Below are 8607 nucleotides of genomic sequence, written 5' to 3'. Positions count from 1 at the left end.
AGAAGGTAATAAGAGACACGTTTTAAAATAAGGAGAGATAAAACACAGTATAGGATTGGTGGAGTTTGAACACACCAATCTTGTCTGGTGGTATCACTATCCTCCAGGCTGTCTCTCTCTCCAGACTTCAGTAAAGTATGTGAAATTGCATTATGCTGTCAGCTGACTGTTAAGGTGTCAGAAACAGGTACTAGAGTTGAAAAGTAAGGAGCTTCCTAAGAGGGAGACAACAGCAGGTTGTGCTGAGAAAGCAACTACCGAAGTGAGTGAAGGTAACAACAGGAGTGCCATGAGGACCAGAGGGCACAAGGACATTGCCAACACATTTGAGATTCAAAGTACCAGAAAGACAAATGTTGAATTACCTTGAGGACTGGAATAATTATGGGAGAAACATCAGTCCAACAAACAGAAAAGTCTTCAGTGGAAGGCTTCCCTCAACCAGGAACCCAACAGCTGGAAACAACAGTGGGGGACAAAGAACAAGGTATGCTAGGTATGGATATAGCCTTCCATGGGAAGAACCTGGGCAAAAAGCAATCACAAAGTCAAAGATAATTGGGCAAGGACTCTCCGCTATAGGTGAGGAGGCTCTAATACCATCATCCAAGGTCTTGGTAAGACCATGAAAGATGCACTGTGTTGTCCTGATTCATGCACAATGATGAATTCAAACTGCAGAGTACGGAGAGATTTTAATGTAATTTTAATTTAAAAAAAAAAAAAAAAAAAAAAAAAAAAAAAAAAAGAAGAAAAAAATATATATTTGGCTTCTCTAGTTTAGCAAAATGAAAGCACAGAGGGGGTATGTTTGCTGTCTACAGATACATCTGGAGAGCAATTATCAGAGAAGGAGAAGAGCCATTTAAGTGAAAGGACAATGTTGGCACAGAGCAAATGAGTGCAAGCTTGCCATAAAATACATTTAGTGCTGAAACAGTGGGGAGGTTTCCAGCCATCAGGGCAAACAGGCTCAGTGCAGCTTTCCAAAAGGCAGTCAGAGAGGAAAGTGGATGATGTTCATGAGAGATATGATAGGAACATGATGCATGCAGGACAACAGTCTGCATGGGCTGACTTACAAAGTCCTTTGTGTTCCCTTATGCTGTCCACTATGTACTAATGATTTCCAACGTTCTTTAACTTTAAAACATTTCCAGTGGTGCTGCAGAACCTTATACAGTAAATTTAAGCCACCTGGCAAAAGTTGGTCTATCATCAGCCTCTTACAAGCAGTCTACAAAAACCCAGGGACCTGAGAAAATTGGTGTATTGCCCTGTCATCATCTTGAAGTATTCCTAAAACACGGGCCACGCAAGTCAGGATGCTAAACACAAGATGCCAGGCTGCAGTGGGAGTGATGAACAGGGCAGAGCAATGAACCTGGCCCTCCTTGTATATGAGCAGAGTCGGCTTCCCCCAGCAGCTGCTTCCATGGGTGAAAAGGACAGCGTGCTCCCTGTCGTACCGCCTGTGGCTCCTTCAGCTCTTCTAGCTTCACTGCTCACTGCTCACCAACCCACGCCTCTAAGTGATTTTGACTGACATGGAGAAGGATGCACTTTGATTGGGATCACTTACAATAACCGCCTAAGGAAAGATCAGAGAACCAGCACAGCTAGGGACAGAGACCTCTCTGAGGGACAAGGTGTGACAGGAAACTAGGACAGCAGCTTTGTTACCAGGCCAGAGCAGGAACCACAGCCCACCACAACAAGACCTCCAGGCAGCAGGGAGGCAATTTCCAGGCTGCAGATCTGGGTAGCAGAAATTTCATGTCCTGAAAGCAGGTTCACCGTGGCCTCTGCTTTCAAGGACTAAGCAGAATTATTCGTTGTCCCAGCATGCAGCCAAAGGAAGAAGCCATGATGCAAGTGAGTTACACCCTCCCACCACCTTTTTTTGATACATACCAGCCCCTGGCAGGAAAATGAATCCTGTACTATGGGAATCAGAGGAGATCCCGAAATACACCTTCCCAATATCACAATTCTGGCTTAAGCAGGTGCCTGCCCTCTCCCATTCCTTTCCCGTCCTGCATATTTTTCTGCACAAAATTCAAGGTTGCTAAAAAAGGAGCACCAAAAAGGGACAAGAGTTGAGCATGGCACTCACTAGAAGGTTACTCTCAGCCCCTGCTTCAAGAGTAGTTTGACCTTGCCATGAAACAGCCACTGAATAACATATGATTTAGGTGCATGGAAAGCTTTACAATTCAAAACTAAGGCAAATTCTATGAAAAAAAAAAAAAAAAATCTAGGACAGAGTACCACCAATGGAGGGAGTTTTGAAGATCTTTGTGTAAAACCCAGCACCTAAATTTGGATCAGGGCACGTGAGACTGAGCAGACACCTCATTCAATATCTGAACGGGACAAGATGACATCTGACCCATCTCACCTTACCCAGGGCCCTTCTTTTCCCCCTCAGAGGCAGAGTGGTTCTGTGCCCAGTTCACTGCAGCACACAGTGCCAAGGAACGGGGCACGCTGCTGAGCAGCCCTCTTACCAGGGGAGGACACAGCTCCCATTCACCTGAACCTGCAGCAGGGACTGCTGGCCTCTCGGAGCTCTTGGAAGCATTCAGCAACACCTTCAACATTCGGCAGGTGCAAAAGCAGAGGAGCATGATTGATTCTCAGGTCCTGTGCTCAAGGCCTCACCAGAACCTAAGAGATGTACCAGCCTTAAGTCTTCGCACGGGGATGATTTCAAGGCTAAGTTACTACCTCAAATAACTGAAAGAAAAAAAAAAAAAAAAAAAAAAAAAAAAAAAAACACTTTGGAGTAATCAAAAAGCCTACAGAGAAGGATTTTGAGAGTCCTTTTGGCTGAGTAGGTTTTCAGCAATCTTTTTTCATTAACCTAGCAGTTTCCCAGAACACAAAACCAAATGCCATCCAAGCCCCACCATTAGGACAGCAGTTAGGAAAGTATCAGGTACATTTTCTGCTATTTGGTTATAATTGAACAACTCTGTGAAACTGGCAATGGAAAGAGGTCCTTAAGTAATCTGACAAATAATGCCAAATAACTGATTTTACAAATGTCACAGCAAACATTAGGCTCTCTCCAGAATACCCTGTGCCCCATTTTATAGCCCTGTAAACACAGAATGTCCCTCACGTAATTACCACTTGACTGAAAAGACAAAATCCTTCTGCACAGTAGAACCACCCTTTTGCATTCCAGTCCTGGAGCATTAGAACTAAAATGCTAATAAAGGTCATGCACAGGCCTCTGAGAAGGTTTTCTCAGATGCCTCAGCTTGGCTTAGGGCACGCGTTTAAGCCAGGACAGAGGAGCAGAGACAAGAAAAACGCAAGTTCTGAAAAACCTTTTGAAGTGGTGAGATTAACCAAACACTGTCAAATGCTGCTGATACAGGCTGCACGAACCCTTTTAACATTTTGTCCTCTCTTTGAGGGAAGGCTGGGCACAAGCAGTTAGATGGCAGACACAGTGCAAATACCAGTCTCGTATGGAACAACGGGGTTGATGGCCACATATGATGACCACATGTCACTGAGGTGGTGGGGCTGGAGCACTGCCCTGTGAAGAGGGGCCACAGCAGGTGCAACTTGGAGCTGGCATGGCTTTAGGGCTCCTAACAGCACCCCATGGTCTACAGGGCATCAAGAAGATGGGGCAGGTGTTCACAGTGGTGTGTGTTGGGACGTAATGGACAGCAGGCATAAGGAACAATGAGAGATTCCGAACAAAATAAAAGGAAAAACTCTTTCTCTGTGAAGACAGTCAGGCAGTGGGGCAGGTTGCCCAGAGAGGCTATGCCATCTCCACACTTGGAGGTCTTCAAGACCTGACCAAACAAAGACAAGAGTAATCCAGTCTGTCCCCAGAGATGACCCCACTTTGAGCAGGTCAGACTAGACAGCTCTCAAGGACCCTTCCAACCTAAATTATATCCCATGGTCCTATTGTGCAAATGACCTTGTTGTGTCCATATCCCCAGTTTCTTAAAACCTTGATCCAAAACTCTTAGGGTTAGCAGTTGACCAAGCAACCATACACCTCCAGCTTCAAGCATAGGATCTGTTTTCTCTGTTTTAACACCTTAACACCTCTTTCTGATCTCTCTGCTCCCTATTTTAAATGTCACTCACTGTAATAACATCTCCAGACCTTGGTCTTTCCCCAGTGCCCAGCCAGCTGTCATCTCCAAGATTTAGGGTCCAAGCCTGATTTAGGGTATTTCCCAAAATTTGTTCCTTAGAGTGTTTTCCATAAATTCCCTTTACAGATGAGTAAGATGATGTAAAAGTATTGTGACAGTGGGAGAAGAGCAGGCTCAAGCACTTGGAAATATTCAGGTGGATCTTGAAAATGGAAAGAAACAAGGACCAGAATGAAACACAATAGGTTGTGGTTTCAGAGTTTCAATTTTTTAATTTCTAATGCACTCCTAATAATTGGGCATAAAACAATTTTTGTACAAAGATTTCACAGTTCACAATGCCTTCTATAGAACCAGAAAAAAAAAAAAAAAAAAGTAGTAGGCAACAGAATAAGTTACGGGAGGTTACACAGCCATCATGACTGAATAGTCAAAGCTATGACACCCATTTATCAAACTGGCGTTGGAATAACAACACATACATCTTACCATAAATGCAGTGTGGGAGGAGAGGTAGACAATAAAATAATGCAATGCTTTGCACTTTGGTGGCATGAGCTGAAGATCTCCTTCTATTTTACAGATATACAGTTTAGCTTCCTAGCCTGGAGAACAAATAATTAATAGCTCTGTCATCCTTTGTGCCATTGAGTCACCACTAAAAGTTAAGAGGCTGATCTGCACCCAAGTGCAAACATCCAGCTCTGCTCACACCGCATAAAGCAAGCCTGCTTCGCCGGTCATGAGAGAGCCCACCTCCCTCACCTCCCCTGTGAGCTAATCAAAATCTGGGCCCAAACTTTCCTACTCCTCTGTGGGGGCAAGATCTGACCACAAATTACCTCCTCTGTAAGACATGGAAAGCTCCATCTGTGGTTGTGAAGAGCGTCTTTGGCACTCATGTCCCGGGCTGGTGTCCCACCAAAATTTACACACGTGTTCTGAAATCTACTAAGATAATGATTGAAAACAACTGTGATAATTTTTCATTTGGGCAATTAAGAAGAGAAATGTGACTAACAAAGCCTGAAGACAAAACTAATCCCCAGAGACTCGCGTGGTGCCTATGATACCTCATACTCAGCAGCTCTAGCACGGCTCCACCAGATCCTACCTCTGCTGTTCGCTGAGGATGACAGACCCACTCACCAGCAGTGATTGATTTTGGTGTCAGACTAACGTAGCCAAGTGGCTCACAAACCTATCTCTTTGTGTTGTATGAAGCATCCACACACACATACTCTTTTTTCCAGCAGCCAGACCTAGCCAACCAATCAGGCATACACAGACCAACTATGAGCACCAAAGAGGGACATCCTAACCTCGACCTGAAGGGGCGATGGGCTGGGACTGTTGTCATTTGTACCCCCTGGGACCCAGAGAGCTCTGCAGTGACGTAGGCTGGAGGGTCAGTCACTTCTTATAGTCATTCCAACAAATTACTCAATGTAAGATAAAGATATGATACGGCATTTTGCAGAATCTCATGTTTATTATTATTAATGTAACAACTTTTTTACTGTGTTTCCAAATATTTTTTTCCAAAGACTTGGACTTGAACATGCAGGATATGCTAATGACCTTATTCTGTATGTGTGTGTGTGAGAGTGTGTTTAAAAAGTCTCCTCTTACTGAATATGTGCCACGTTGCAAAGTGCTAAACAACCATATGAAAAATTGTGCTAACTCAGAGTGACACTGAAACCCGGGAGGTTTATGAATAATAAATAACACGTGGGGGAACATGTTGATAGTGGAACTTCTAGCCTTGCATATTGAGCATCGTGCTTGGAAGCCAGAAAGTCCTTCTGGGGAGGAACAGACAAGGAAAGGTTTGAAAAAAGGTCAATGGTAGCAAGTTGCCCCAGAGGAGAAATAAAAAGAAGTAGCTGAATTACTAATTACCTTATTAAACTTCTTTGTCGGCCTGGCCTCTCACAACCCACAGCTTTAAGGGATGCTGGCCAAGATCAGTCCAGTAGCAAACACTGGGCAGAGAAGTGCCTCTTCCTTAGGAGATGACTTTCAAGGTGTGGAAGACCAAAGAGCAGGAACGTGTGAAGGACCATGCAGGAGAAGCCCAGCTGCCCACCTCTGACAGCTGCCAAAACACGACGTGGGAGAGAGCCATCAGGTGAGTCTTTGTAGGGTGAGGGAACAAGCTGACCCCGGTGGAAGGCTTGCTTTCCCTTCCCTACCCATCGTTAACGGAGGGCTGACTAATAAGTTGACGCATAAGGCTGAGATCCGTTCTTAATTTTTGGCCTATTTATTGTTAAGTGAACGTTCCCACTATTCATAATAGCTAATCCTTTTCTGAACCCCATTAAGCTCTTGACAGTAACAATGAAATGATACAAATCACGTATTTCCTTCACATGTAAGTACGTTTATATTGTGTGTCAGGGAGTCAGACACTTTGCCCATTCTACATATAATTAGTTCATTAAGTGTTTACTTCCCACTAGCGAGAGCTCCTTTCCCTCCACACCCACACACGCAGTGTGTCTCCCGGGGCCCTCTGAATTGGCAGCTGGATTGAGAGTTTGTGTGCTTTCCAAGGCGATGTTTAGAGTTCAACAGAGACCTCAGGAGACAGGTGCTGTACTTTGTAAGAAGCTGCGTGCCCTCTCCGCGTTTACTTTTTCAGAGTCATAATGACACGGGGCAAGTTCTCTTAAGCACATCTGAAGCCCTGACCTTCCCCTGCAGCCCAGGTGCTCAGTGTGAGCAGAGCCAAATTTCCAGAAATTACAGCAAAATCTTCACATGGTCAAGGATCAGCAGACCCATGTACCCCATTCCTCTAGAACCAGTGATGGTCTGGGAAGGGGAAAAGCTGATAACAGCTGTGGGTGCCTGCAGTAGCATGACAAGGTGGGTCCTTGTCCCACGGGACAGGACCAGGCAAAAAGGCACACAGCCAGAGACCAGCCAGCCCCACAGGGAGTGCTGTTCCCTTGCACAGCTGATAAACCGTCCTGTGGGTCCTGAACTGGAGGGAGGAATCAAAATCACCACGTCCCGGTGTTCCCCAAAGGATGACACGTCCCATGGGTGCGCCTGATGCTTTGGGGCAGTGTCACTGGGGGGGATGGTGGGGACCATGCTTCAGAGCATCACCGAGGGCCCCAGCAGGCAGGAACGTCCCACGGGGAGGAGCAGCGGCTCTCGGCAGCCCGGGGCCGCGGAGGGGAGCGGGCGCTGCCAGCCCCGACGGGCCGGGGGGCGCCCGCAGCGGCCGAGGTGCTCGGGCTGGGGGGAGGCGAGCTCCAGGCCGGGACCCCCGCCCAGCCCCCGCCGCAAACAGGTGCACTGCCCCTGTTGGAAAGGGATGAGAAAACGGCTTAGAAATGGTTTTCTCTCCCTCGCTTGCTCCCCTGAATGCTAATCAGCGGCGCCGGCTAAAAATACCCAGCAAGGCTGGCGTGCGCACGGCAGAAGGGGAAAACGGGGGGAGCGGGAGGCTGCAGCTTCCCGGAAGGAGCAGAAGGGACAGGCGGGGAAGAGCTCCCCCGAGCCCCCTCCCCGCCCGGCACAGCTCTGTGCCCGGTCCTGGTCCCCCCGCTGCCCTGCGGAGACTCCCACGTCCCCTTCGGGAGCCGATGCCGGGTGCTCCCGGGGGGCTGCCGGCACACTCCGCGCCCGGGTGGGAGCGGGCCACCCCCGCACACACACACACACACACACACACACACACACACCATCACCACCACCACCAGCGGGTGATTTTCCCGGACGGGGCGCCCCGGGGGTGCCGTGGCTGGAAGCATCCCCCCTCCCCCTCCCCCTGGGCTGTCCGACTGAGCATAAGGAAAAGGGGGCGATGGGGGGAGAGAGGGGGGGGCGGAGCGGGGGGACAGAGGGGGACAGGGACAGGGGGGCTGTCGCCGGGCAGCGCAGCACCGGAGCCGCCGCCACGATGCAGCGCAGTCACACGGAGGCACCGCGGGTCTCCTGCGGGAGCAAGCGACAGAAATAAATAATGAATGGCCGTAACACGACTGTAAACGGGTTTTTAAAGGGAAGAGAGGGCGCGAACGCGCAGAGAAGAGGAACATCCCCCCCGTGTCGGGGCGAAAAGCCCCCTCCCGCAGCCCCGTGCCCCAAGCCGTGCGCCCCGGCGGGGAGCCGGCCGGAGGCCGCCCCCCGCACGCCCCCTCCCCGTCCTCCCAGCCTCCGGCCGGGGGTCGCACAGCCCACCGCCCCCCTCCGGCAGCCGCGTCTCCCATCCCTCCCTCCCAGCCCTCCCTCCCTCCATCCCTCCATCCATCCATAATTAATCGCCTCCCCGCAGCCGCCGCGATAAGAGAGGGCGGGCGGGGACGAGGAGGCGGCGGCGGCCGGGAGGCGGAGGGGGGGGGGGGGGGGGGGGGGGGGGGCCGGGGGGGGAGCCGTGTGCGTTCGCCGCGCCCGGCTCACTGCGGCCGGCGGCTGCCTGCCGTGCGGAGCGGAGCCGAGCCGAGCCGCC

General features: G+C 49.5%; 1 long non-coding RNA gene across 5 annotated transcripts in view; it reads right to left on the bottom strand.

The window, feature by feature from the left end:
• Window positions 1–4388: 4388 nt before the first annotated feature.
• Window positions 4389–8607, bottom strand: part of LOC118155969 — a 5391-nt gene continuing 1172 nt past the window's right edge. The window contains exons 2-4 of one of the 5 annotated variants that reach the window (XR_004746089.1): window positions 5459–7457; window positions 4626–5087; window positions 4389–4481 (exon numbers count right to left, since the gene is read on the bottom strand). This is a non-coding gene — a long non-coding RNA (uncharacterized LOC118155969). Of the gene's footprint in view, window positions 5088–5458; window positions 7458–7840; window positions 8300–8607 lie in introns of those variants that run through there. The other 4 variants (XR_004746088.1, XR_004746087.1, XR_004746085.1 and 1 more) reach the window with 4 other exon arrangements.

The sequence above is a fragment of the Oxyura jamaicensis genome, chromosome Z (assembly GCF_011077185.1).
Source record: "Oxyura jamaicensis isolate SHBP4307 breed ruddy duck chromosome Z, BPBGC_Ojam_1.0, whole genome shotgun sequence".
NCBI lineage: Eukaryota > Metazoa > Chordata > Aves > Anseriformes > Anatidae > Oxyura > Oxyura jamaicensis.
The sequence above is the reverse complement of the archived record's forward strand: the minus strand, read 5'-3'. Positions and strand labels throughout refer to the sequence as shown.